General features: G+C 42.0%; 1 long non-coding RNA gene and 1 other non-coding gene across 2 annotated transcripts; both read right to left on the bottom strand.

The window, feature by feature from the left end:
* Window positions 1–1,639: 1,639 nt before the first annotated feature.
* On the bottom strand, window positions 1,640–15,136 carry LOC127302254 (uncharacterized). Its single transcript, XR_011745666.1, has 15 exons — window positions 14,217–15,136; window positions 13,453–13,535; window positions 12,962–13,109; window positions 10,879–11,015; window positions 10,498–10,566; window positions 9,869–9,954; window positions 9,487–9,586; window positions 9,271–9,326; window positions 6,390–6,535; window positions 5,398–5,472; window positions 4,945–4,988; window positions 4,501–4,818; window positions 3,572–3,894; window positions 3,336–3,398; window positions 1,640–1,743 (listed from the first exon to the last, which is right to left on the bottom strand). It is a non-coding gene; the product is annotated as an uncharacterized lncRNA (long non-coding RNA).
* Window positions 8,139–8,227, bottom strand: LOC127304982 (small nucleolar RNA Z195/SNORD33/SNORD32 family). Its single transcript, XR_011746167.1, has one exon. It is a non-coding gene; the product is annotated as a small nucleolar RNA Z195/SNORD33/SNORD32 family (small nucleolar RNA).
* Window positions 15,137–16,525: the final 1,389 nt, after the last annotated feature.

Here is a 16,525-nt window from a genome sequence, read left to right as displayed (position 1 = left end):
AAATGGCCAGACCAAGGGAGTCCGTCGGCCTGAATCAGATAAACAAACATAAACTAGATCCAACCACCGAAACACAACGCAGTAAGTTAATCGCTTTGAAACACCTTTCTCTAACCTGGGAGTCCGTCGCTGCTCGCCATAGCTTTTTCACTCCAACGCCCCAAACCAAGTCCACGCCTTGTTCCTCTTCTTCTCTCCTCTACTCTTCTCCTCACCTCACCTCACCTCACCTCACCTCACCTCTCCTCGACAAGTAAAAGTCTAAGTCACACACGCTACCCGCACGCGGTGTGTGGCAATGGCCTTCTACTTATAGAGAGAGAGGGAGGGGGCAATGGAGAGCTTTGAGGGAAGAGACGCACGGTAGGGGCGGGAAGTAGTATTTCGGCATTCCATTCTCCGCTTCCCTGATGAGTTTGATGGACCGCCGAGATGTATCGGGCCTTGAACTATGGACGATAAAAGCCAAGTAATTATGTGATCCCATCGATCCCTGCGGCAGGTACGCCATACTCTTCATACAGTGAAGGTAATTAAGGTGATCACGACTCTTCAATCAGAATGCATGCATGCACCTATTCTTCCGGATCTACAAGCAGCACAAGATTTTTTTTACCTACAAACCGCTTTAACAACCCGGAATAAATGCTTTGACTTTTTTGTCTCCTGTTTTCACGAGATAGGAGAATCCTTTCTCCCATGACCAAACCAACAGTTCGCCAGCACAAAATGGCTTGCCCGATGCACATACAGGGCTTGCCGCAAACTAGACGTAGAATCTATCAGGATTTTCCTGAACAAGCAGATTACTCGTTTTGATGACGGTTGGGAACCATAGGTAGATGATGCTTCAGTTGTTTTTTATTTTTTATTTGACCATGCTAGCTAGAAAAGGTAATCATACACAACATCTAGATATAGATAATCACACCCGGTTCAACTGAATAAATAAACAAATCTTGTTGAATATTGCGAGAGGTAAGGTGTTCACCATCATCAAATGTAGGGTCTCGAACAAGATATGATAGTTGATATGATAACAACTTCACTAATCATAACACAATAGCCTTGCGCACATAGTTGCTCTAGCAAAACATAGTTGCAATTCCTAAGCAGCAGAATAAGAAACCATCTAATATTACAAATCACTAAAGCTGAAGAGGAACACATTATTCATCTTGACAAACAAACAAAAAGAATGTTGCTTCAACACCTTTCCACATGCCAAAATATTGGAGTATTGACTTATACAAAGGAGGAACAACCCAAATTTGCACATTTTAATCCTCAAACCTCCATGGCAAGTTCTTCTGTCACTTCACTTGGTCTTTCAGGGCTGAAATAACCACTTCATATACATTGTTCGGTAAACATAAGTCGAGTACTCGTCCAAGTTGGTAGCTGCACAACTAATGGGTACATCACGGCAACACCATACCTCAAACGGGGTTTTGCAGTGGCACAAAAATCAACCCATCTTCGCCTACAATCTCTTGCTAGTCTCATCCACTAACATAAGAGAGGACTGCATCACCTGCATGCGAAAAAAATAAAGAACGAGATTGATCAGAAGAAGGCCACAACACGGGGCTCGCATGACACATGAGCATTTGAGGTAATTAAAGTAGGCACCATGCGTGAGAAGAATCGATGGAAACATCCGCCCAGGAAAAAGGTCCCCAATTCCAGCACAGTGACCAAGCCCGCGACATACACTCCAAGTCCGTACCAATAGTAAGAACACTGGGTAAAGAAAAATCCCAACAAGTAGAGGTAGGCTCATGAAATATGCCGATTTGGAACAAGCATATTAACCGCCAATAGCAAGCATGAAACAAAAATGCTAATGCCAGCCTGAACCTAGCTAGACCAACGCGACACAGAACACACATCTAGCTACCACTCTGAATCTTTCCATGACAACGACAATATACAACATGATATCATGCACATCTATACCTAATAATAAAGGGAGGATTGTTTCCTTGGTCCAACACTTTTTCGGACCGATTTGCCCTCCCACAAAATAATCCCAAACTCGCATGGAGCTGCCCGTAGCGTTTACGTGTGCGCAAAGCGGGCGTACGTTCTCGACCCAGCTCCTCCGGCGACATACCCGCCCTCCGTGCGCCCAATCGTGATTGATGTCGGTCCCGTCCGACCTCCCTTCTTCAACGTGCGCGCCGCGGTGTCCGGCAGCCGTCTCTCCGCCGCCAGGGAACAGGCGGCCACACCAACCTCTTCTTGGTCCATATTCATGTATCCGTGAGTTCGTATGTGGGCTAGTTGCTTGTACTGCTTGCTCTGTAAATAAATTTCGGCTGGTTACTTATATGTAGAACATGGTATGAATATTGCTTGCAAAATATAGCTTGCTCTGTAAATAAATTTCGGCTGGTTACTTATATGTAGAACGAATATTGTGTATGGCCTGTCATATATAGGAATTTACCCCTGGAGAACAATTGTTTGTCGTACGAATATGCATGCTTGTTCTCTAATCTATTGTATTTTCGAGCATATACACAAGAAATTGTTGTGTATTAGCTGAAGTGACCTTTTTGTATTGAAGTATGGGTGAGAAGGCTGTATGGGGTAAGGCAAATGTCAAGCATTTCTGTGACATTTGTAGAGAAGAGGTTCTTGCTGGGCACAGACCCTTAGGTCATTTGAATAAAGCTGTATATTATCGTTGTTATGTGATCAATTAGCATCTCTTTTAGAGCAATTCCAATAGTGCAGTCGGGTGCTGGCTATAAGGCCAGCTATAGTCAATTTATAGCTAACTTGTACAATAGTTGGCTTTAAGGATTGATAACTTTATGTGTAAAAGGTCCACCACACATATTCACAAAATGCCTAGGAGCACGTGCAAGAGCTGGCTCTTGCATGAGAGCCCATCTCTCTTCTCTCTCCACTTCTCTCTCATCCACCTAAGCAAAACAACACTATTTTAATTCTTATAGCTTGCTGAGTCAGCCTTATTGTACTTGCTCTTAAACACTATGGCACCTCAAGGCCTCCATCCAGGGCACTTGAATCCTGGCTGTCGGATCAAGTGACATGGCGGAATGTCTGCCGTCAATTTTCCAGATCGAGTATTGTGAGCCATCCGATCGGGATCTTCACACTGCTCACATGGTCCCAACCGTTCATTGCCAACGGCATCTCTTCACCTAGCTAGACCAACGCGACACAGAACACACATCTAGCTACCACTCGGAATCTTTCCATGACAACGACAATATACAACATGATATCATGCACATCATGTATAAAACGACTGCATGTTAAGCAGTGACTTCAAAATCACAACATTAAGAACAAGAGACTACCCCATAGCAGACCGCAGCTCCACGCACTTGTGGAACGCCCTCTGCAGGTTCTCGTCGAGGTCGCTACATAAGACAAAGACCAAGTGGGGTACATCATAAACAAAGCAGTTGTTAACCAATCAGTAGGCGTTCTTTTTACAACATCAGAAATCAGTGAACAATCAAAGAGTTTGGTTGCAGCATCAGCTGCTAGCTGTGAAAATTAAAACGGCCAAGCCATGGATTTGTGAACTTACTTGAAATCAGAACCCTCGTATGCAATCATCTCCTCCAAGTCGTTCGCAACCGGCTGCCTAACGGGCAAGGTGTCGATCATGATCTCGTCGGGTAGGCGATGCAAGTGAACTCGTGGCTTGGGACGTCATTCTTGGAGACTGTGACTCTGAGGAGAATGCTGGACTTTGTGGGGCATTCCCGCCATCTTCCTGGTCATCGTCTTTCTCTTTGTCGTCCTTGTCCTTCCGCCTAACATCCAGTGATTAGGCTTGGCATGGAAACCAGAATTGTGCCACTTCTTGTCGGTGAGTTTGAAAGGGAAATTCTTTGGGATCTCCTCAACCTGTTTAAGATGGAAAAAAGAGATTGAGAAAATATTTCAAAAATACTAGCATGAACAGTACAATTGCTCAAAAAAATTCTACCGAAGTTACCAACAACTCGACACTCCTCAAATAAACAAGCAACTTTCTCAAAGTAAATTTGGAAGTAAGAAAGTGTGACAAGCTAGGAAAGGCAACCCAATTATTTTCATACTCTCATATTTTCTCTCTAACAATGAGAGTGCACTATTTTACACTAAATCATGCCAAGTTAATGGATTAAACATCAATTGACAACAAATTCCTCAGTTTCCTACACCTTTAAGGACTTGAAGTTTACATTGTTGCATCACGATCACTTTACATGACTAGAAAAAACAATGCTTAAGCAAGAGGAGTGAATTACAAAACCAATAACCCACCACTAAGAAGTCTATGGCAACTGCAGAATCATACACACCTAAAGTGAAATCTATCGTGACCAACAAAAAACTGCAGTTTCATGACATGTGACTTCAGTTGTTTGAATTTACTTTAATCAAAACAGAAATATGCTATCCCTATATGCATCTTCAGCACAGAGAAACAAGTTATACGTCTTAAGAGGAAAAAAACTGCTTCAGCACCTTTCCACATGCCAAAGTATGAGTATTGAATTATACAGAGGAGAAAGAACCCAAATTTGCACATTTTAATCCTAACAACTCCATGGAAAGTTCTTCTATCACTTCACTTGGTCTTCCAGGGTTGAAATAACCAATTCATATACATTGGGTCGGTAAACATAAGTCGAGTACTCGTCCAAGATAGTAGCTGCAAAACTGATGGGTACATCACATCAGCACTAGACCTCAAATTGGGTTTTGCAGTGACACAAATCGAACCATATTCGCCTACAATCTCTTGCCAGTCTCGTCCACTAACATAAGAGATGACTGTAGCACCTACATGCGAAAAAAATTCATAATGAGATTGATCAGAAGAATGCCACAACACGGGGCTCGCATCGACACATGAGCATTTGAGGTAATTAAATTAGGCACCAATCAAAACCAAATTGGTCACTACACCTTTGAGAAGGACTTGAAGTTTACATTGATGCATCACGATCAGTCTACATGACCAGACAAAACAATGATTAAGCGAGAGGGGTGAATTATAAAAACTAATGACCCACCACTAAGTAGTTTATAGCAACTACAGAATCATCAACAACAGAAGTGAAGTCCGCCATGAAAATAAAATAAAATTGAATTTTCCATGACACGTGTCTTCAATCATTTTAATTTACTTTAATTAAAATATGAATATGATAGTATCACTTTATGCATCTTCACCACAAATTTCAGCTGCCCTACGCCTACAATAAGCATATGGGCAAAACTTCTCTATGCCAAGTTTGAACCTGGCAAAAATATACACATTCATCGGCTCAATCTGAGAGGAACTCGGTACAACCACAACTAGATGACCGTGGCATCACACAACACAGACAAGATAAAGGAGTGGAACAAGAAACTTACAAAAAAAGCCATGTAGTCAAAGAACGAGGCCACCCTCTAGTCATGCATCAGAAAGCAGCCTCCTATGCTCCAAGGCTTCAAAAAATTGCAGTTAAGACACATCAAAATATCAGTACAAGAAAAGAAAAGTCGTACCATTGTGATTGAATCAATATAAGCGAGTTCAGAGCAAGAAACAAAAAAAGATAAAAGTATAACTCTATTTGTAACATCGAGATAGAGGACCTTACATGCTAAGCTTGCTATTCTAAAAAGAATAGGGGAGCAAACAGTAAAGCTCACATATGTACGTAATTCAGACATAATATTTACACTAGGCACAAAAACATACATGTATAAATACACCAAACGGTCCAAGAATCAAGGAGAACTAGGAATAAAATCAAACAGTGCCAGAACAAGGGATGAGCACATCAGCCAAGTACAGTCGCAATAACTACAGAACTCGTATATGAGGAATCAATTGTATCCGGGGACAATTGTAGATCAGGTTGTTCCAAGCTAAAAGTTTCCTCATGCATTAGGCAGTAAAGTCACATTAAAAAATAGGCAACAAAATGGAAAACCAAACAGATATAGCAAGCCAAATCAGTTTCTCAACTTATAAGTTGCAGATAGATACTGTTGTTCAAGATACAAAATCATTGCGCTTTAAGGAAGGGACAAGAACACATTATATCTACAACAAGATTCTTATCTGAAAAGCAAGATAGTTGCAGCAAACCAATTATACAGTGATCTAAATCAATCAAATATCAAAGCCACACAATACCAAACAGTGTTATTCACAACTAAATGGCAGCATTTTCAGGCCTACAACACAAAATCATCTATCACTAGAAAATACAAGCACCGGGACAATAACCATGCCCAGATGTTGACATCTTCGCTTAGAAAATAGGTGGCCATTGATCATCATCACCATAATTCAAATACAGGTCATCACAGAGCAGATGCGAACCAGAGATCGAAAGGGTAAACTAGTAGCTCACTGGAGAAGTTGTAGACGAGGCGAAGCATCATCACCACCACTGTTGTGGCATGATGAACTCGTCACACACATTGATGACCTCGAATCCCACTGTTCGAGAAGACAAGCTATTTGATAACAAAGACCCTCGCGTGTCTCAAAACTGATCTGCAATGGAATACCATCCATGTCAGTGTAGCAAAAACAGTACTACACATCAAACAAAGTTAAGGAAACGAGCGAAGCCCTTAAACACTTTAATTGCATTGTCATTAATCTCATCTACTGGCTAGCACTACCAATACGTAAAGCACACAACCGACATAGGAGCTCAACACAAAATCGACAAGATCTACTATGTTAAAACCAACAACAATATCATAAGCGACAGTGTTGCAGATGCACATCTTCAGTTCAAGCAAAATTGAAGACCTCAAATATTGCACGCCATATAAATTGCATCATTGACAACACATTCCAGTACAAGAAAAGCTCCACAAATAGTTCAACGGCCATGGCCAGACATAGGGCATCTCAGTTCTCAGAACAAGACATCAAAGAAAAAATGATTGCAGCATGTGTCTAAGAGAAAGAAAGATCTATTTGTAGCATGGAATGGACTAAATAGTAATGACACATGCCATTCATATTTTCTGCCCAGCTTAAGCGTGGTTTGCAGGAAATTTTTGACACCTTAGCATTACAAGGAAAGACATGAAATTCCTCAAATGGTAGGTGTCGTTGGGGATCTACAGGGAGGGATATGATGCATGCCATTCATATTTTCTGCCCAGCTTAGGCCTCATTTGGTGCCAGTGTTTTTATATGTTTTGAGGAGGGTTTTGAGAGGTGTTTTGGGTGAAAACACCAACCACCCAAAACACTACCCAAAAGACTACAAAACCCCTTTCATCCAAAACACTTGTCAAAACACTTATTTGGAACACTGGTTTTACAAACTAGTGTTTTCAAGTGTATTCAACACAAATGGATAAAAAAACAATCTTTTTTGATAGTTTAAATTAGACTTGTATCACAAATAAATATTTGATCTTTTTAGCTCACTGGAAGAACATATCTCACATCGATAATACAAAAAAAAATAGTACCAGAATGTATCATCGCTTTAGCACAAAAATGAATTTGATCGGGCTTCTACAAGCATGAGTACGGAAATGTATGCATTTTAGCAACAAGATCATCCCTGTCGATGGAGTGTGGACATCTCTTGATCTCGCAGGCACATTGTTGTGACATACATCAGGGCAACATAAAAATTGGCTCATAAAATCCACAGTACTGGTAAACTATGAGCATAAGTGTGTGATGCAACCATATATATGTAAATCTCCGCCACCAAAAACGGCTTACAGAGAGAGCTACTAGGGAGAAGATCATGTCCCAACCGACAGCTCCTTCTAGCATGCAAAATAAGACTAATGCAAAAAAAAAGGTCGCTGAGTTCCATTTAGCGAAGGAAATGGTCTCTTGATGAAGTGTGGACATCTCTTGATCTCACCTTTTGGCACCTAAGCGTACACCGACCTAGATCATTGGAGGTTTTAATAAAATGTTATCACTGTCCAATTGCCATAGAAAGTAATCGTACAAGCAGGCAATGTTACAAATGGTACTAGACTCAAACAAGCATATCATGAAAGGTGATATGCTTCACCAAAAGATTGCACATCAATAAAACCAATTAGCCATTACATACCCTCAATGGTTCACCAAAAGATTATAATTTAAAAGTATCAGCTAAAAATGAGTGAGGAGATCGGATGGTAGTGCATGATGTATTAATTGATTTTCACAGTATATGTAAAATTGTGGTATGGATATGAAATCATCACTCCTGCCATCCACAAATGATCATAAAGCATATAAGCTAAACGGGAACATAATTAAACAAAGAGCATAAGTTAAGCTTCAAGCATATGTTTTCTCCACACAATTTGCAGACCAGATTTTTAGCTAGTACATAACACACCTAGATACAATTCTAGTTTCCGAACAACGAGCATTAGATCCCCATGCATGCTGCAATACAAACCTGAAAAAAGGACCCAGATTTAATCATGATATTACCACCTCCAAGCAATTTTGCAGTGGAAGGAAAAGCAAACTTTTGCAGGGCGCTGTGATGTAGCCTACATCATGTAGGACGTCTCCGTCGAGCTAGGACTGGAGGATCTCCTCCAGAATGTCCAGGTCGCTCCCTTGTGCGAGGACGCGCAGGTCAACCTCTCTGCCTCCCCACCACAAATGGGCCCCGCAGCAGCTGCTGCTGCTGCCATCGAAGGAGGCCATGCTGAGATGAGGTACAAGGAAGACGAGGAAGGTCGGGCGGAGATGCGGCAGCTGCGTCGCCCGGACACGCTTGCCGGCGGTTCTTATGGCCCCAAGGACGCCGGCGTCCGTGGGGGGGAGGGTGCTGGACGGCCATGGCCTCTGCGCCTGGAACATGCGGTCTCCGAGCTGCCTCACCCGATCCGTTGCCGGCTCGTCGCCATCGCCATGGATGGCAAAGAACTCAGCTCGATCTCGCCCTGCGCCGCCAGGAGAAAACGCGAGGGGGGTGAGGCGTTTTTCTTCCACGCCAACCCGACGGGTATTGGACGGTTTTCTCGGGCCTTACTGCCCCAAAACCGGCCTACCGAACAGCCCACAAGTGTTTTGACGTGTTTTGAGGTGTTTTAATTGAACCCGAAAATTACACTCCAAAACCGGCCCAAACCCGAGACAAAACACTGGCATCGAACTGGGCCTTAAGCATGGTTTGCAGGAAAGTTCCAACACCTTAGCATTACAGGGAAAGACATGAAATTCCTCTAATGGTAGGTGTTGTTGGGGATCTACAAGTCTTGTACATGTAAAAAGAGGGGGGGATAGGTGGAGCTGACCAAACTCAGAGAGGAGCCGACCATCAACACCATCATTTGCAGCTTTGGTCATCAGCCTGCAGAATTTCAAGAACATTTAATATATGTTCAATTACCAATTATGGAATAACTAAGTGCATGGATTGCAGAAGCACCATCATAATCAATACACCATATAGTCGGGTTGAAAAATAAGTAATAAGAAACAAATGGACTGCTCACGGAAAATGTGATTACCTAGGACAATACCCTCCTTAACAACAGCTCTTCCAGCATTTCGAGCATTTGTGACCCTATTTTTTTTCTCACAAACTTAAACTTCACTAGCTCCACCAATCTACAATATAAGTGTGTATGTTGGGAAGACAGAAGAACATAGAAAAAATGGACTTGACAGTTCAACCATACTTCAAAACTAACAAATCTTGAGGACAGCAACACCTCGAGATAACTTTTCTGAATGCTCTTGAGACTTTTCTTTGTCAAAAAATGGGGGTGTAAGCTATCAAGGAAATCCACACATAAAAGGATGTAACTTGTACTGAAACAGCAACTTGAGAATGATATCCATGTTGTCTTAACTTAAGCTGAGAGTCAATATGATGATTCTAATGAGTACCTCTCTTCTATATGTAGCTTGCCTCCTCCATCATCTTATGAGTACCTCTCTTCTATATGCATAAATCTACCCCCAGCAGGACATGCCTGGCCAGCAACAAGAGCTATCACCAAGCTAGTAATAGAACTAGTAGGCATAAATACAACTAACATCATGTATCATAGTTGAATACAAACCTACATGTCATGCAAACATGCAGGAGCCAAACAGAAACCAAAAATCGCTGATATGCATCATCAACTAATTAACTGGTATCCGATTGAATCACCCTAACCATAAAAAAAAGTAGAGCAAACCGCCGCGGTAACACCAGATTGAACATGAAAACACACAGGTACACCAAGAATATTCTAACTCAAATGACGTTCACAAGCACACATTCATGATTCATCAATATCATGGTATAATTGCTGGCATAACACGAGAGAGGCAGCGCGACGAATTGAGATATACCAGATCGTAATCATGAGGATGCAAAGCTTCATGGAGTCGTTATAGAGGGCGAGGAGCAAGATAGGTGTCTAACATATGCAAACAAATGCCAGGGGCTACCATCAGCTAAGGCTACATGGGAGGGGAGGAGCTGGGGTCTTCAGCTACGAGACCTCAAAACTGGAGTGGAAGAGTACCTGCTGCAGCACAGGCGAAGTAGAGAGTTTCAGGTGCATCCTCAAGGAGCTACATCGGAGAGCCAAACCCTGCATGTAGCAATAGTATTATGTCAGCGCATGTTTATGTCCGTAGCTCCGATGTGTCACATAAGAACAAATATATACATGAGAATCCAAGAAAAAATCCAATGAAGATATTCTTTAAATAAAAAATTGAATAATGCTGGAATGTATATCAGTATATGATCCTTGCAATTCGTGTGAACAATATATATGTGAGGGAAATGCTCCCTTGAGACCTCTCTCGTTCATCTAACGTAGCAAAATATATCCTAAAACCTAGAAATGATTCATGACAAGTCGGTACCAAAGAAAGACATTGGCTATCATTAATATTACCTGGTGGAAGGCTTGAACTAAACAAGCATCACGGTCCAGTTGTCCCTCCACCATCTCCCGGAAGACACCTACTTTTGCTCCCGGAAGACCACCACCAGGAGCTTAGGGAGATCGGTGTTGATGTCATTCAACGTTTTCTGCACAGGGCGCAAGCACGAGCATGAATACTATGAGCAAAGAAAATAGGATTATTTGCCTACATAACATTCTACGCATGAGGAAAATACTATACGTTTTGAACCAGGAAACGTACAAGTTTCCAATAGGCACGGTCAAGATAGATTGTGTAAGTTTTCTTTTCTCCTCTTAATAGTAATGTGAAAATTACTCTCAACAGTTGATCTGTAAATTGTGTTATTGTTTTACCAAAAAATAACTCGTATTAATAATATATTATACTCTTGCTGCAATAGAGAACAAAACATAGCACCATCAGTAAAAGGCCGCTTTCAATGGCAAGAAAACTATTTTCACCTAGCATGAAAGCAACAACGTTAACTTGAGTATTTGACCATAGCAAGTGTAGATTTCCCGGCCAATTAAGAGCAATTTATTTCAACTTAGCAGGTGTACTATGTCAAAATAACCCTAACTGGGCTATCACTTAACATGTGTGTATCAATATTTTATAGTTATTAAATTTAGATTTAAATATCACTGCAACATAGATTCTATCAATCTAATCTCTTAGATCAGGCTGATCAAAACTCAATTTAATGGAGTGGGGATGGCCTATTACTTCCAAAACACATCCATTTCATCAAGCATGAAAAACGTATGACAATATTAACTCACAAACAACACCAGCTTACTTGAGTCCCCACAAGAAACTACGCCATCTACGTAAACTTGTTATGTTGAATGCTTACTCGATCAATTGACTAACTTAATGAAAGATAATAGTACAATTTACCTAATGCCAATTTAGAGGTCAATTCGCATAAGATTCTAATCTACACTTAAAAGTAAATATCACAAGGCCCAAATTTTTACATGATCAGAATCAACAAAATCATGCCAAGGATTCGAAAAATGTGAGTACATCACATGGCAAATGATCATATTAAAACTAAACTTCATAACGAACGCAGGTTCAAGAAACAAGTGATCATATTTAGACACAACATTGCATCTATGAACGCTTAAAGTCATACAGCTAATTGCAAAATTCAGACCAGCATTAATCCTAGACGGGCTAGTTTTCACTGCAGCTATTGAGATGTCAATGCGTCAGAAAAAGATCGAATAGTAGAGAACAATATCGAACGGAACCAGTCACGAAACAAAAATGATGGCTAGCTTTACATGAATATTAAAGTGCCCAGTCCCCGTTGTCTCAAAGACTGAAGCCTGAAGCTAGCATTTTGAAAAGGTCAACTAGAACAAAACAAATTACAGTCATATCAGGTTCAATTACACAGAGAACATTTTCTAATTGTAAACTAGAAAAGTAACATAACTAACAATGTGAATTGGGCGCCATATCAGGTTCAATTATATAGACAAGGGGCAGTGCACAAGAATCCAATCAGACTATATATATAGTCAGGCTCCATTCAGTTACATCAATGACACAAGCTAACTACAACGGTATTCAAAGAGACCAAAGGTTTCCTTCTTCGCATGAGAAGGCAAGCTTGACAAGGTCACAATTCACACATACTTCCTCTACTGCAGAAAGAATCGTGATTCAACTGCAAGGCTGAGCCAAAGAGAGATCTTAAGAGTTGATAGATAAAGTTAACAAGAATGGATCAGGAAAAAAAACCACACTTAGAAGAGGGTTATGAGCGTTTTAAAGAACATAAATCATGGTTTGAGAAACTATGCTAGCAAACACATATCTCTAGAAATTCAAAAAGCTCTAACTACAAAACTAAAATTTCCCACTACCACATAGAAGTAGTACCGCACGGTGAAACAAGCACTGCCAACACACAGTTTAACAGATGAACCCTTTCAGAATTCAAGATGGACAATTCAATGCAAGATTCAGTTAAGTATGCCTGCATATTCAATGATTAATATCAAGATGCCAAACCTATTTAACAACAAGTTTGTTAGAAGAATCAAAATCACCTACAAGGGTTCTCCATTCGTCGTGTTCGCGTACCGAGCCCTCTTCCAGGCCATTGCTTACGAGAAGTACCCATCCGCTAATCCGGCACACACCTCTCACCCAATTTATCATCCATCTTCCTCTTCGTCACCACACGTTGCTGCCATGCTCCCTCAATGATGAAAGGTGTTGCACAAAAATTCAGTCAGTACACAACCAACTGGATACAAGGCACAGGGTATGATGATTAACTCTCAGGGGCAGCAACCAAACACAGTAAATGGCACCATCAACTAACACAGTGTAAAATATGGACATGTGCTATTATGTTGTGCAAACATGTACATACATCCAGACTTGCGTACCATTTCACAAAAATTTCCCGGCAACATTTTTTTACGGAACTCTTACTATTTCTTAGCCTATTCCTTGCATTTGGCAAGGAACAAAAGGCGGATCACCATCTGTAGCAACCATACATGGCAAACCGGAAGGGTTAGAGAGAGTGGGATTACCTCGTCGCTGTAGTTGCCATCAAGCAACATGACACGAGGACGCTGGCATCCTCTTCGGCGACACCAGCAGCAGCCCGCATCAGCTGCCAATGTCAATGCCAAGACAAAAAAAAAACAGGTTACGGTAGGAAGAGCAAGAAGCCACGTCCAAGGGTAGCTGCAGCACGTTAGTTATCAAACCTTAGTGAAAACTGAAAACAGATATGACTAGTAATAGCTTCAGACAAGATAGAAGTTTCATCTCTGGATGAGTGATGTAAGCAAAAAAAAAAATCAAATTAATCTGATGCCTATGCAGACCAAGTTTTCAATTAAGTTAAATAGATATCCCGACCCATATTTCATCAATAGGGGAAAAAAGCAACAAACATAAACTATGCGTGCAATCAGGAGTCCAAGACGTACTTCAATCCCTTGGTAATCAAAAAAAAAAAACTTCACTTCAAACTTGAAGCTATGTACAAGTAAGAATCTGAATGCAAAAAATGAATCTTTTCGGGGGCGACTAAAACGACACAGGTTAGAGTTTTTTCCTGCATATTCGTGGCCTAATTCAATTAATCGCCTGCAGGCCGTACAGGACCAAACCCTAACACCATGGCACAAGAGAATTGTGCATAATTTACGCTGCTACCAAATTCATTCAACATGATAAAAAAAACGGAAATGATAGACATACGGATAAAAAAGATACAACTGAATTTTAAACTAGGAATCCTAGTCGATGAGTAGGAGGAGGAGGAGAGGGAGCTCACGAGCAACACCTGTTTGGGGAGGCAGCAGCGGACGAAGTGGTGGTCGGCCTGAGGAGCAGCAGTTCGGGTTTGTGGCAAGCGTCGGCATCAGCACCTCAGGAAGGCGACCAGCGGCCTCCTGTCGCCATTCCTGCGCCGCTCCCGCCGGCAAGAGGAACGGTCGCGTCACCCAGGTCGTCCCCGACGGCGAGGCACCAGGTCAGCCCGTGGGGTTCCACGGCTCGGTCGGCCACCACCAGGTCTCCTCCTCCGTGGGGCGCTGCAGGAGAGGAGGCGCCGGCTCGATTTGAGTCCACGGCGTCCTTGTCGGAGGTCGAAGCGAAGGACGGCAGTGGGAGAAGCCTGCGCCGGCGGGTCGACCTGCTACAGGACTTGGAGTGGATGCTGAGGGCCGTGCCGGAGCTTGAAGTTGAAGGGGAGGGCGGCGGCACAGGTAGGGATTGGCGTCAGGGAGATTGGAGGGGGTCGCGCCATGGAGAATTGAGATCAGATTTTAGGAGGCGATCCGTGGGAAGGCGCTGCAATTATGGGGCGAAAACAGCCCGGTTTGCTGCTAATCACGAGTCATGACGATGCAATTTCATTTTTTGTTTTGAGAACTACTCCAAAGGGATCCATTGCTTCGCATTCTCTCATTAATTGCCTAATTAAACGGTAGATTAGAACAGAAAATGCCTCGGCCCTCTTAATTTGGCGGAGAAAACAATGGACACCCACTAAATTAGGGAGGAAAATATTTCTTTCCAATGCATGCTACTCTTCTATCCATAATTACACATCAGAATTAAGTGAAAGATAATTATGGCCAGCAATTTGCGGGGAAGATAAATCGATTGAAATCCCACTTTTTCATTGACGAATGTTCCATCCATGCATGAGATGAAAAGGCTCTCGGAGGCACGCACACACCTTCACTGGCACGCACACACCTTCACTTGTAGATCCAGATAAGGTACCACATATCTTGGACGCGTGATTTCCATATAATCCGCCTATGGCTCGCTATATCTCGTTGTTACCTTTCTAATCTAATAACGAGCCCATAGCAAAGAGAACGGAGTTTGGACGCAAAATTTGTCGCATCTCAGCACATGGTCTACGCTCCAGCGGTCCTCCCACCCAAACTCGTAGCTCCGGCTGTGCTCCTGCCGAAATTTGGACAGTGACGATGGCACACGTACTTTCTAGGGTTTTCGGGTCGAAACTTGCACGGTGTGAGCCGTAGTTTCCGCATATGGGCTCCGGTGGAGGCGACTCTGCGGGCTAGGGTTTTACAACATGGATGCAACATGTTGTCGCCGTTATGTTATGCTAGCTGGCGCGCATGAAATAAAATGGCTACCGGAGGTATGACGCCTAGAACCGTCTGTGTATCGACGATCATGTTGCACGTGAGATGACAGGAATGAAAGTCGCATGTCATGAGATAAGGACTACCAAAGGAAGATGACATAAAAACAATAGGGATGATAGCAACACAACAACACTGCGGAAACACAAAATTCACAAAAAAAATCAAGGTCATTAGCCAACTTTATAATATGCATATAATTACTTCATACTACCAGATAAAGCACTAGTGGTATAGCTCAACACAATCAAGAAACAACTTCATTAGTTGTGCCAGTACTCATGTACTTTGTAACGGAGCTTAAGACAAACAAATCAGGAGAGCTCTACTAGATTTGATGGTATAGAGCTTAATATACACAAAGAAAAAGAATATCAATACAAGGGGCCCTTGTGCATGCACCGGTGATGGGATGGAGGCTTGGAAAGTCTCAAAGGAATTGGAGAGGCTTTAGACCATGCCGAAGTAACAATTGGATAAGAAAACAAGTAGCTACTGCTCAGGTACATGCAGCAACAGCCAAAGAGTAGGCAATGGTAGAAGAAAAATTCAAATGAAGACCAAATGATAGCTTAGCTACCTACAAGGTCCACTACCTCAATTTATACAAGTCTAGATCATGTGATTAAGAAAAGACATGCAAAATAGGGTATTGCAACAATTTAAACAAAAACCAGCTACCATCATTCGTACCAAGTTGTCATATCAAACCCACAAGATCCCAAATTGCTATAGGCAGCTAGATGGTCGTGCTATCACAGAGAACCTAGAGGACGAAGGTGACGAACCATAAACACTACTCACCATGCTTCTCCACATCGCACTCAAAGAGCAGCCTCTCCAACCAACATCACTACTCCCTTGGTACATCTCCAGTCGCTCTACTATCGCGACTACTCCCAGCCACAAAAACTATAAGGTTAAATTCAATACTTAAGCATATGGATAGCAATTTATCACAGACGAG

This window comes from Lolium perenne, chromosome 5, assembly GCF_019359855.2.
Source record: "Lolium perenne isolate Kyuss_39 chromosome 5, Kyuss_2.0, whole genome shotgun sequence".
NCBI lineage: Eukaryota > Viridiplantae > Streptophyta > Magnoliopsida > Poales > Poaceae > Lolium > Lolium perenne.
Note: the sequence above shows the minus strand (reverse complement) of the source record. Positions and strands in the feature narration are given on the sequence as shown.